The 12,646-nt window shown below is 42.8% G+C and overlaps 1 long non-coding RNA gene across 1 annotated transcript; it reads left to right on the top strand.

The window, feature by feature from the left end:
* Nucleotides 1-6,051: 6,051 nt before the first annotated feature.
* LOC133217109 (uncharacterized) lies at nucleotides 6,052-12,337 on the top strand. The gene is made up of 3 exons (XR_009726803.1): nucleotides 6,052-6,276; nucleotides 10,989-11,087; nucleotides 12,222-12,337. It is a non-coding gene; the product is annotated as an uncharacterized LOC133217109 (long non-coding RNA).
* The last annotated feature ends 309 nt before the right edge of the window (nucleotides 12,338-12,646 follow it).

The raw sequence follows: 12,646 nt of genomic DNA, 5'->3' as shown, positions 1-12,646 counted from the left end.
AGGTGAAAGCCTTCCAGTTGGCCTTGGACATTGCTGAATGAGAAAAGTGGCCAGTACTTTATACTGACTCATGGATGGTGGCAAATGCCCTGTGGAGGTGGTTGCAGCAACAGAAGCAGAGTTACTGGCAGTGTAGATGCAAACCCATCTGGGCTGCTGCTTCTATCTACAGATTTGTATTATAATCTTGCATTTGTTAATAGAGTCAGTTGTATACTGACTTTGGAACTCTTACTGTTTTTCTGGTATTACTATTAGTTGATTTGAAGTCTGGTCATTTTGCCCTCCTCATGTACAAATTGTGTCAATTTATTTTGAGAAGCAGGGATGATGAGATAGGTCTTATCTTACTGATCCTGCTAAGCCCAGTGGGGAATCCATTTCCAGGCAGCCATTGTTTAGAGGCAGTGTTGCCAAGATAAGGAGTCTATGTATTTTGTCTGAATATTGAACAGTGTATGGTCCATGTCTGTTTACAGATTGGTGTTACTTAATGGATAACATAGATTCTAGCTAGCTGATCTTCATAAAAGAAAAAAAAATTAAAAAAATTAGATTTAGTTGAATTCCTTACAACTAGCTCCAGAGTAAATATTTGAAACATCTATTAGACTTTTTCTTTCTATCTCACAGTCCTTTTGGTTTTGAACTTGCCACTTACTCCATGTGCTGACAGACGTTAAACTGATAAAGTTTCCCAACAACTATGAATCTTATGAGTTTTTGTTTATTAATCTAAATGTAGGATTTAATCATTTTTGGTGGCATTTTGTCACGAGGACTTATCTCGCAGGTATTTACTTGTGTTTCAAGGTTTCTTGCCTAATTTTCTTTTCTTCATGTACCATCTTTCACAGTCCCTGTGACATTTACCTATGGTCCTGTGCTATGCTGAGAAATGCTATTGTTTTATAATGCTCTAATTTACCCAAAACTAAAGGTAAGGTAACAGTTGCGTACAATACTACTATTTTATTTAAAAATTTTTTGGTGAATAGTGGTGGATGTTGCCCTCAAATTCTGGTAAATAAACTCCAGTCATATTCTGCAGTGGGTGCCTTGCTTTTAGTTTTCAAGTCAAGAAAACATGTTAGTGTTATAGCATCACAGAATCATAGAAAGGTTAGGGTTGGAAAGGACCTTAAGATCATCTAGTTCCAACCCACCTGCCATGGTCAGGAACACCTCACACTAAACCATGTCGCCCAAGGCACTGTCCAACCTGGCCTTGAACATCGCCAGGGATGGAGCATTCTTGGCTTCCTTGGGCAACCTGTTCCAGTGTGTCACCACCCTAACAGTAAAGAATTTCTTCCTTATATCTAAGCTATATCTCCCCTGTTTAAGTTTGAAGCCATTACCCCTTGTCCTATCACTACAGTCCCTAATGAAGTGTCCCTCTCTGGCATCCTTGTAGGCCCCCTTCAGATATTGGAAGGCTGCTATGAGGTTTCCGTGCAGCCTTCTCCAGGCTGAACAGGTCAAATTCTCTCAGCCTGTCTTCATAAGGGAGGTGCTCTAGCTGGCTTATGATCCTTGTGGCCCTCCTCTGGATTTGCTCCAACAGTTCCATGTCCTTCTTACGTTGGGGACACCAGAACTGTACGCAGTACTCCAAGTTAGGTCTCACGAGAGCAGAGTAGAGGGGTAGAATCACCTCGTTCAACCTGCTGTTCATGCATTTTTTGATGCAGCCCAGTATACAGTTGGCTTTCTGGGCTGCGAGCGCACACTGCTGGCTCATGTTCATTTTCTCATTGACCAACATCCCCAAGTCTTCCACAGGACTGCTCTGAATCAGATCTATGCCCAACCTGCAGCTGTGCCTGGGATTGCTCTTACCCAGGTGTAGGACCTTGTACTTGGCTTTGTTGAACTTCATGAGGTTTGCATTGGCCCATCTCTCAAGCCTGTCAGGGTCCCTCTAGATGTCATCCCTTCCCTCCACTGTGTTGACCTCAATATATAGCTTGGTGTAATTGGAAAATTTGCTTAGGTTACACTCAATCCCACTGTCCATATCTTCAACAAAGAACAGGAATAGGATCAGTCCCAACGCTGACCCCTGAGGGCCCCCACTCATCACTGGTCTCCTCTTGGACATTGAGCTATTGACCACAATTCTTTGCGTATGGCCATCCAGCCAATTCTCCATCTACTGGGCGGTCCATCCATCAAATCCATTTTACAGTCAAAGATGTCATGCGGTACAGCATCACGCACTTTGTGCAAGTCCAGGTAGATGATATCAGCTGCTCTGCCTCTATTCATCAGTTCTGTAGCCCCGTCGTAAAAGGCAAACAAATTGGTCAGGCATGATTTGCCCTTAGTGAAACCATGTTGGCTGTCACCAACCACCTCGTTGTTTTTCATGTGCCTTAGCATGGTTTCCCGGACAATCTGCTGCATGATCTTGCCAGGCACAGAAGTGAGACTGACCGGTCTGTAGCTCCCTGGGTCTTCCACTTTCCCCTTTTTAAAAATGGGAGATATATTTCCCTTTTTCTAGTTGTTGGGAACTTCACCTGACTGCCATAACATTTCAGATATGATGGATAGTGTTTTAGCAACTTCATCCACCTGAAGTAGGCCCTTGATGACAGGAATGGGAAGTAGCCTTGTTGCCTCCCAGTTTTATCCTCAGCAAGTGTAATTAAAACCAGCAGTCAGTTGTATTTCTTCATATCCCCACTACAAAATAATGAAGCTTTTTCATGGTTTGTTTCTTTTATTCAGAGATAACAGATGCAGATGTTTGGTTGAGGAATCAGTTTGTGAATTACTTCATTCATCTTTTTTACCCTCACTAAAAAAATTTAATTGGTGTTAGCAACAGGGAAAGTATTGGTTTTGGTTTTTGGCTTTAAATTTGTCAGTTAAGTGTGATCTAGTGCAGGAGATGATCACCATACTACCATTGCCCTTCCCCCCACCCCTTGCTGGTTGACAACCAGATGAATTGTGCTGGCAGTGATAGGCTTAGACTTTGATATTAGCTTCTGGGGTTTTATTGTTTGGGATTTTGGTATTATCTTTACTGGGGGTTTGTTTCTTTTTAAATGCTTACATCCCAAGTGTATATAATTTAAAATTATTTTGCTTGTGTGGTAACTCCAATGTTTTCCATCACAATATAGAATCATAGAATCATAGAATAGTTAGGGTTGGAAAGTACCTTAAGATCATCGAGTTCCACACCCCCTGCCATGGGCAGGGACATCTCACACTAAACCATGTAGCCCAAGGCTCTGTCCAACCTGGCCTTGAACACTGCCAGGGATGGAGCATTCACAACCTCCTTGGGCAACTTATTCCAGTGCCTCACCACCGAAACAGTAAAGAATTTCTTCCTTATATCCAATCTAATCTTCCCCTGTTTAAGTTTTAACCCATTACCCCTTGTCCTATCACTCCAGTCCCTAATGAAGAGTCCATCTCTAGCATCCCTATAGGCCCCCTTCAGATACTGGAAGGCTGCTATGAGGTCTCCACGCAGCCTTCTCTTATCCAGGCTGAACAGTCCCAAATTTCTCAGCCGTTCTTCATATGGGAGGTGCTCCAGTCCCCTGATCATTCTTGTGGCCCTCCTCTGGACTTGTTCCAACAGTTCCATGTCCTTTTTATGTTGAGGACACCATAACTGCACACAATACTCCAAGTGAGGTCTCATGAGAGCAGAATAAAGGGGCAGGATCACCTCCTTTGACCTGCTGGTCACACTCCTTTTGATGCATTCCAGGATACGTTTGGCTTTCTGGACTGGAAGTGCACACTGCCAGCTCATGTTAAGTTTCTCATTGACCAGCACCCCCAAGTCCTTCTCCGCAGGGCTGCTCTGAATCTCTTCTCTGCCCAACCTGTAGCTGTGCCGGGGATTGCTCCGACCCAGGTGTAGGACCTTGCACTTGTCACGGTTAAACTTAATGAGGTTGGCATCATCCCACCTCACAAGCGTGTCAAGGTCCCTCTGGATGGCATTCCTTCCCTCCAGCGTATCAACCGAACCACACAGCTTGGTGTCATCAGCAAACTTGCTGAGGGCGCACTCAATGCCACTGTCCATGTCAGCTACGAAGGTGTTAAACAGGGCCGGTCCCAACACCAATCCCTGAGGGACACCACTCGTTACTGGTCTCCAGCTGGACATTGAGTCATTGACCACAACTCTTTGTCTGCAGCCCTCCAGCCAGTTCTTTATCCACCGAGTGGTCCATTCATCAAATTGATGGCTCTCTGATTTAGAGACAAGGATGTCGTGTGGGACAGTGTCGAACGCTTTACACAAATCCAGGTAGATGACATCAACTGCTCTACCGCTGTCCATCAGTTCAGTAGCCCCATCCTAAATGGCCACCAAATTGGTTAGGCAGTATTTCCCCTTAGTGAAGCCATGCTGGCTGTCACCAAGCACCTTGTTGTTTTTCATGTGCCTTAGCATGCCTTCCAGGAGAATCTGCTCCAAGATTTTGCCAGGCACAGAGGTGAGACTGACTGGTCTGTAATTTCCCGGGTCATCCATTTTCCCCTTCTTGAGAATTGGGGTTATATTTCTCTTTTTCCAGTTTTTAACCTAATGAGGTATTTGATTGAACTTTTGTCCTGGGTTCAGCAGTAGTAGTCATTTTTCTCAGTCTTAGTAGCCCGTGCAGTGATGTGTTTTTACTTTCTGCCTGGGAACTGCGCTGATAACACCGATGTTTTTTGTTGTTGCTCAGTAATGTTTAGTCTGACCAAGGACTTTGTGAGTCTCATGCTCTGCCAGGTAGGAGGGGAAGCCAGGAGGAAGCAGAGGCAGGAAATCTGACCCAAGCTAGCCAAAGATGTATTCCATACCACAGCACATCATGCCCAGTATATAAACTGGGGGCAGTTACCTGGAAGGGGTAGATCACTGCTTGGGTCGGGCTGGTTATCGGTCGGCAGGTGGTGAGCGGTTGTATTCTCTTTCCTTGTTATTTCCCTTATCGTTCTTATTATTGTTGGCAGCAATAGTGGTTTTGTGTTATACCTTAGTTACTGGACTGTTCTTATCCAAACCCGTGGGATTTACATTCTTTTGATTCTCCCCCCCATCCCTCCAGGAGCAAAGGGACAAGGAACTGGGGGGAGTGAGCGAGTGGCTGCGTTGTTCTGGGTTGCTGGCTGGGCTTAAACCAGAACAAGTTTTCATTCAGTTCCTTTATAAAAATGTTTTAGAAAACCAAATTTTTTGATGTTTTTGAATAGTCATGAAATACATGTTTAACTTTATTTATTATTCTATTTAGATATGTTAAATCTAGTGTGAAATGAATATATAGGTGGAATAATCCACTGCTTCAAGAATATGCTAAGGTCGCTGATCATGATTTGGCACGTCATATAATCTGTGATAAATTCAGGGTTTGTCTGTGTGGGGAATTTATTGCTTTATTTTAACAGTATAAAATTGTCTGTATGAATTTATATTATGTGTGACATCATACTTCTGGTTTTCCAGTTACTTTTGTAGACACTATTTAATCAAGTATTTGGTGGTATTTTGTATATAGTTGGTCCAAATCACCACATGAAACATAGTTTTCAAGTACTTCCATAAAGATACTTTTTCCCCCCTCTTTGTATGAATAATGTAAACCTGGGGAAACAAAACAGTTTATGTTTGCTTTGAAGAAATGCATGCTCAAGAAAAAAATTATCCAAAAAAAACTGGGAGAGGGGTGCAGTGGTAATCTAAAAGTACTTAAAATAATTTTGTGTGTATACACAAAAATACATGGGGTTTGATGGAGCTAAGTAACAGTTTGTGTGGGTGAGAAATACCCTTGTTTAACGTATCTGCATTAATGATTAATGTTTTCCCTTCTTTCTCCTCTCTCTCCTTTTAAGGTTTAATGAAAGGTATCTGATTAAGCACTGAATTTTCATTCCTGATTTGTTTAATCCAGTGCATTCATTTGTATGCTATCCATGTGTCTGGGCTAACCTAACAGTTGATTTATAGGTGAAGCTACAGTATTTTTAATGTGTTAAAAAAAAAATCCTATTTAATTAGATATTGTGATACTCATGTTAACTTCTAATTGCAGCCAATCAGATGGTGATTCTGGGTCAGCATCAGCTTCGGGATCTGGTTCAAGCTCTGGAAGCATTAGTGATGAAAGTAGCAGTCAATCAGGTAGCAGTGACTCTGAGTCTGGTTCAGAGTCAGGCAGTCAATCAGAATCAAAGTCTGACGCATCTAGGGAGAAGAAACAAGTTCAAGCTAAACCACTACCAAAAGCTGATGGATCTGAGGTAAAACAAAGCATATAAATAAACTCTTTGTAGGGAAAACCACATTCTGTGCAGAGTAATTACAAGAGCAGTTTTAATTTAAACAAACAAAACCGCTATAATATTTACTTAGAATTTTAACTTGATCAGGTTAATGAATGCACATGCTTAGCTTTCATAACAAATATTGGGCTCTTAAATTCTCATCTCTGAAAACACCTACAGTTAGATAATTGCCTAAATTGTATCACACAGAAGCACCTGTTAACTTATTGCAAATTTTTGAAGACAACACACATAATGTTGTGACAGGCCAAGTAGGTCTATAGTAACAGCGGTCAGGGTATGCAAGGAAGAGACAAGGAAGGCCAAAGTCCACTTAGATTTGAGCCTGGCAAAGGACATCAAGGACAAGAAGAAGAGCAGAAGAGCTTCTACAAGGGGAGGAGAGGAGAGGAGAGGAGAGGAGAGGAGAGGAGAGGAGAGGAGAGGAGAGGAGAGGAGAGGAGAGGAGAGGAGAGGAGAGGAGAGGAGAGGAGAGGAGAGGAGAGGAGAGGAGACACAGCTACATGTTGTGTGGAGGAGAGATTCAGAGCAGACCTGCAGAGAAGGACTTGGGGGTGTTGGTCCATGAGAAACTTAGCATGAGCTGGTAGTGTGCGCTCCACCCCAGAAAGCCAAATGTATACTGGGCTGCATCCTTGCGGCTAAATTGAGGAAGTGTGGTCTGGATGATCGGGTAGTGAGGTGGACTGTGAACTGGCTGAAGGAGAGAAGCCAGAGAGTTGTAGTCTATGGGGCGGAGTCTAGTTGGAGGCCTGTATCTAGTGGAGTGCCTCAAGGGTCAGTACTGGGACCAGTATTATTTAATATATTCATCAATGATTTAGATGAGGGAATTGAGTGTACTATCAGCAAGTTTGCTGATGACACTAAGCTGGGAGGAGTGGCTGACATGCCAGAAGGCTGTGCTGCCATCCAGCGAGACCTGGACAGGCTGGAGAGTTGGGCGGGGAATAACTTGATGAAATATAACAAGGGAAAGTGTAGAGTCCTGCATCTGGGCAGGAACAACCCCAGGTTCCAGTATAGGTTGGGGAACGACCTCTTAGAGAGCAGTGTAGGGGAGAGGGACCTGGGGGTCCTGGTGGACGACAGGGTGACCATGAGCCGACACTGTGCCCTTGTGGCCAAGAAGGCCAATGGCATCCTGGGGTGTATTAGAAGGGGGGTGGTTAGTAGGTCGAGAGAGGTCCTCCTTCCCCTCTACTCTGCCCTGGTGAGACCTCATCTGGAATACTGTGTCCAGTTCTGGGCCCCTCAGTTTAAGAAGGACAGGGACCTGCTGGAGAGAGTCCAGCGCAGGGCAACTAAGATGATTAAGGGAGTGGAGCATCTCCCTTATGAGGAAAGACTGAGGGAGCTGGGTCTCTATAGTTTGGAGGAGACTGAGGGGTGACCTTATTAGTGTATATAAATATATAAAGGGGGAGTGTCACGAGGATGGAGCCAGGCTCTTCTCAGTGGCAAACAATGATAGGACAAGGGGCAATGGGTACAAACTGGAACACAAGAGGTTCCACTTAAACTTGAGAAGAAACTTCTTCTCAGTGAGGGTGACGGAACACTGGAACAGGCTTCCCAGGGAGGTTGTGGAATCTCCTTCTTTGGAGACATTCAAAACCTGCCTGGACACGTTCCTCTGTAACCTTATCTAGGTGTTCCTGCTCTGGCAGGGGGATTGGACTAGATGATCTTTTGAGGTCCCTTCCAATCTCTAACATACTGTGATACTGTGATACTGTGATGACCAGCAGGTCGAAGGAGGTGATCCTGCCCCTCTACTCTGCTCTCGTGAGACCTAACTTGGAGTTCTGTGTACAGTTCTGGTGTCCTCAACATAAAAAGGACATGGAACTGTTGGAACAAGTCCAGAGGAGGGCCACGAGGATGGTCAGGGGGCTGGAGCACCTCCTATATGAAGACAGCCTGAGAAAGCTGGGGTTGTTAATCCTGAAGAAGAGAAGGCTGCGTGGAGACCTCATAGCAGCCTTCCAGTATCTGAAGGGGGCCTATAGGGATGCTGGGGAGGGACTCTTCATTAGGGACTGTAGTGATAGGACACAGGGCAATGGGTTCAAACTTAAACAGGGGAAGTTCAGGTCAGATGTAAGAAAGAAGGTCTTTACTGTGAGGCTGGTGAAGGACTGGAATGGGTTGCCCAAGGAAGCTGTGAATGCTCTATCCCTGGCAGTGTTCAAGGCCAGGTTGGACAGAGCCTTGGGTGAGATGGTTTAGTGCGAGGTGTCCCTGCCCATGGCAGGGGGTGTAGAACTCAATGATCTTAAAGTCCTTTCCACCCCTAACTATTCTATGATTCTAAGTATATCAGCAGCAAAAGGAATATAAGGGAAAATATGGGTCTGCTGCTGAATCAGATGGGTGTCCTGGTAACAGAAGACACAGAGATGGTGGAATTACTGAATGCCTTCTTTGCCTCAGTCTTTACCACTAAGAATGGCTCTCAGGAGTCCCAGACCTGGGAATTTAGAGATGAAGGCTGGAGAAAGGAAGACTTCACCCTGGTCATAAAGGTTTGGGTTAGGGATAGCCTAGACAGACTTAACACCAGACTTAATAGATCCGTGGGCCCTGAAGGTTTGCACCCATGGGTACTGAAGGAGCTGGGAGATGTTGCTCTGCCACTCTCCATCATCTTTGAAAAAGCATGGAGAATGAGAGAGGTGACTGATGACTGGAGGAAGGGAAATGTTACCCCCATTTTCAAAAATGGCAAGAAGGAGGACCTGGGAAACTACTGCTACTCAGCCTCACCTCCATCCCTGGAAAGGTGATGGGACAGGTCATTCTGGAGGACATTACCACACATGTAGAAGAAGGACAAGCATGTAGAAGAAGGTCATCAGGAGTAGTCGGCATGGATTCACCAAAGGAAATCATGCTTGACCAATCTAATAGCCTTCTATGATTACATGGCAAGATGGGTAAATGAGGTGAGAGCAGCGGTTGTTAGCTACCTTGACTTCAGCAAGGTTTTTGGCACTGTCTCCCATAACCTCCTCATAGGTAAGCTTAGGAAATGTGGGTTAGATGAATGGATAGAGAGGTGGATCAAAAACTGGCTGAATGGCAGAGTTCAGAGAGACATGATCAGTGCAGTAGCATCCAGTTGGAGGCCTGTAGTCAGTGGTCTTCCCCAGGGATCAATACTGGGTTCAGTCTTATTGAACTTGTATATAAATGATAACAAAGATGAAGGGCTGGAGTCTACCCTGAGCAAGTTCACTGATGATACAAAGCTGGGGGGTGTGGCTGATACACCTGAAGGCTGTGATGCCATTCAGCAGGATAGGCTGGAGGAGGGAGGAGAGAAACCTGAGGGATACTGTGGCAGCCAGTTACGAGTAGGGTTCCCCAAGGGCTCAGTTTTAGGGCCAGTGCTCTTTAATGCTTTTATAAATGTTCTGGATGCAGGAATCATATGTACATTAAGTTTGCTGATGACACTAAACTAGGAAGAGCTGTGGAATCCCTCAAGGGCAGAGAGGCCTTACAGAGAGATTTGGATAGATTAGAGAGCTGGGCAATCACCAGCTGTATGAAATTTAGCAAAAATAAGTGCCAGATTCTGTACCTGGGATGAGGTAATACTGGCTATATGTACAATTTGGGGGACTAGAGGCTGGAGAGAAGCCTCCTGGAAAGAGATCTAGGGCTTTGGGTTGATGGCAAGTTGAACATGAGTCACCAGTGTGCTCTGGCAGCCAAAAGGGCCAGCCATGTCCTGGGGTGCATCAAGCACAGCTGAGGAAGGTGAGTTCTCCACTCTACATCACACTGGTATGGTCCCACCTCAAGTACTGTGTGAAGTTTTGGGCATTTCAGTATAAGAAGGACATCAAACTATTAGAATGTGTCCAGAGGAGGGCAACCAAGATAGTCTTGAGGGCAAGATTTACAAGGAGTGGCTGAGGTCACTTGGTTTGTTCAGCTTGGAGAAGAGACGGCTGAAGGGTGACCTCATCGCAGTCTACAACTTCCTCAAGAGGGGCAGTGGAAGGGGAAGTGCTGATCTCTTTCTGGTGACCAGTGATAGGGCATGAGAAAATTGAATGAAATTGTGTCAGGAGAAGTTCAGATTGGGCATTAGGACAAGGTTCTTCACTGAGAGAGTGCTCGGTCACTAGAACAGGCTCCTCAGGGAAGTGGTCATGGCACCAAGCCTGTCAGAGTTCAATAAGTGCCTGGATGACACTCTTAATCATAATGGCTTAGGTAGTCCTGCAAGGAGCAGGGAAATAAACTCGATCCTTTTTGGTCCCTTCTAACTTGAGAGATTCTATGATTCTATGTACTTCAGTATTCCCATCCGAAGCAAAAATATATCAGATAAGTGACCTGAAAGAAATTATCTAGATTATTTTTAAAAATTTCCTTTAAAAAGTTATGTCAATAATATAGAAGCCTGCACAATGATTATTATACTTACTGTAAAAATTGTGCCAGCAATTCTTATATAACAATCCCTTCTGCAGAAGCATCACTAATTTAAAATACTATCATCATGCAGTATTTTATAGTGAGCTTTTAATATTAATAAAAATGAAATTAATCTTAATAGGGATGCTGCTCATCTTAAGCAAAGTAAGAATGCCGTAAACTTTAAAGTTTCAGTATGTTTAAATGACTCTTGTGTCTGAATTCCAATTCAGATTTGGAAGTCCAGTCCAAGTATACTTGCTGTGCAGAGATCAGCAGGGCTCAAGAAGCAACATCAGAAGGCAGCCTCATCAGACAGTGGTTCAGAAGAGGTGAATAACATATAAGTTAGTAAATAAAAAGTAAACATGCATGTCTCAGTACCCCATGTGTTAGAATAAATTTATGTAGAGCCAAGTTCTGTTCTCTTAAGTGCATGCATGTTTAAAAAGTCTTGGTTTCGTCTCTAAAAGTAATGTTTATATAACTGACAAGTTTATGAGGAAGGGGGGGAGAATATTTAGTTGCATGTTTTCAGGTGATTTGTGCCAAAAAGGTAGCAGTATAGATTAATATTTTTAGCTAGGTTATTCTGTGATGTAATGACAAAATTTTCAAGTCATGTAGTATTAACTTTCATTGCATTTCTGCCTTCTGAGATGCATAAAGACAGTTAAAATACTAAAAGACTTTTCCACTATTGTCACTATATAAAGGTAGCTTCTGCAGTTTTCAAAAGCACTATATGGAGTTGAAAGATAGATTTCTATAACAGCTGTAAAAGAATGCTTGCATTTTAAGAACCATACTTCCGGTTTAGAGAATTTTAAAACCTAAATCATGGGCTAAGCAAAAGTTGACTTTGTGCAGTAGAAATATCTTTAAAGGACAAAGAACTTAATCATATAAAGTTAAAATATTAATAGCTGTTACTAAGTACTCTTTTCCTGAAGACTCGGTTTCAGTATAAAAATGATCCAAAATTAATCTCTATGAGATTGGATTTAGGAAAATAATTTTAGGAGGGTTTGTGAATTTATGGTGGTTTTTTTTTGGGGGGGAGTGGAGAGAGAAGAAACATACATGCTATTCTCAGAATTTTCTTAGTGGTGTTTAAATATGAGAGGATATGAAAAGTGAGAGAGCAGGAGATTTTATTAGGCTTTTGATAGGAACTTCATCTTGATTTATTGACTTGCAGCAGTATAAACTATGACTATATGTAGACACAATTATTATATTTTAAGACAGGGTTTTTTTGTAGTGTTTTCTAGAGTTCCTATATGGTATATTCTTAGATGGAGAAATACAAACTCAATAGCAATTGTGATCTTATTCAATATCAATGGGTACACTGAGGGGAATGAAGAGGATAAGACATGAAGAATAGGATTTCAGTTTGAAAGTGGGAGCTGAATTATCTTTTTAATAGTAAAAATACTTCATTGTTCTTCTTCATTCCGCAGGTTTCATCGAGCAGCGAAGATTCTGCAGATGACTCTTCCAGTGAAACCAAGAAGAAAAACCATAGAGAGTAAGATGTTTTTCATGAATAATATAATTTTTTGTTATGGCAACATAAGTCGGAATCCCATAGTTCATGACAAATTTTTAAACACTTTAGAGGCACCACCCCCCCACCCCACCCCGCCATCGAATTATTACAGGCTTGACAGTAATAAACTGTTTTGGCTATTCAATAAATCAAAAAATTAAATAAATTGTAATAAAGTTTAACTTGAGATGGTTTTAAGCTGTAGATTAAAAAGTTTGTGAAAAAAGTCATATCTTCTCATTTGCAGTCACCTGTGTGCAGGGGGGTGGTTTGTGTTTGGTTTGGGGTTTAGGTTTGTTTGGGTTTTTTTTTATGAACGGTGTATAGGAATTCAAT

The sequence above is a fragment of the Neopsephotus bourkii genome, unplaced genomic scaffold (genome assembly GCF_033783945.1).
Source record: "Neopsephotus bourkii isolate Nb327-2 ecotype Australia unplaced genomic scaffold, CSIRO-AGI_Nbou_v1 NB_1105, whole genome shotgun sequence".
In the NCBI taxonomy this organism is placed as follows: Eukaryota; Metazoa; Chordata; class Aves; order Psittaciformes; family Psittacidae; genus Neopsephotus; species Neopsephotus bourkii.
This window is presented reverse-complemented; position numbering and strand designations above follow the sequence as displayed.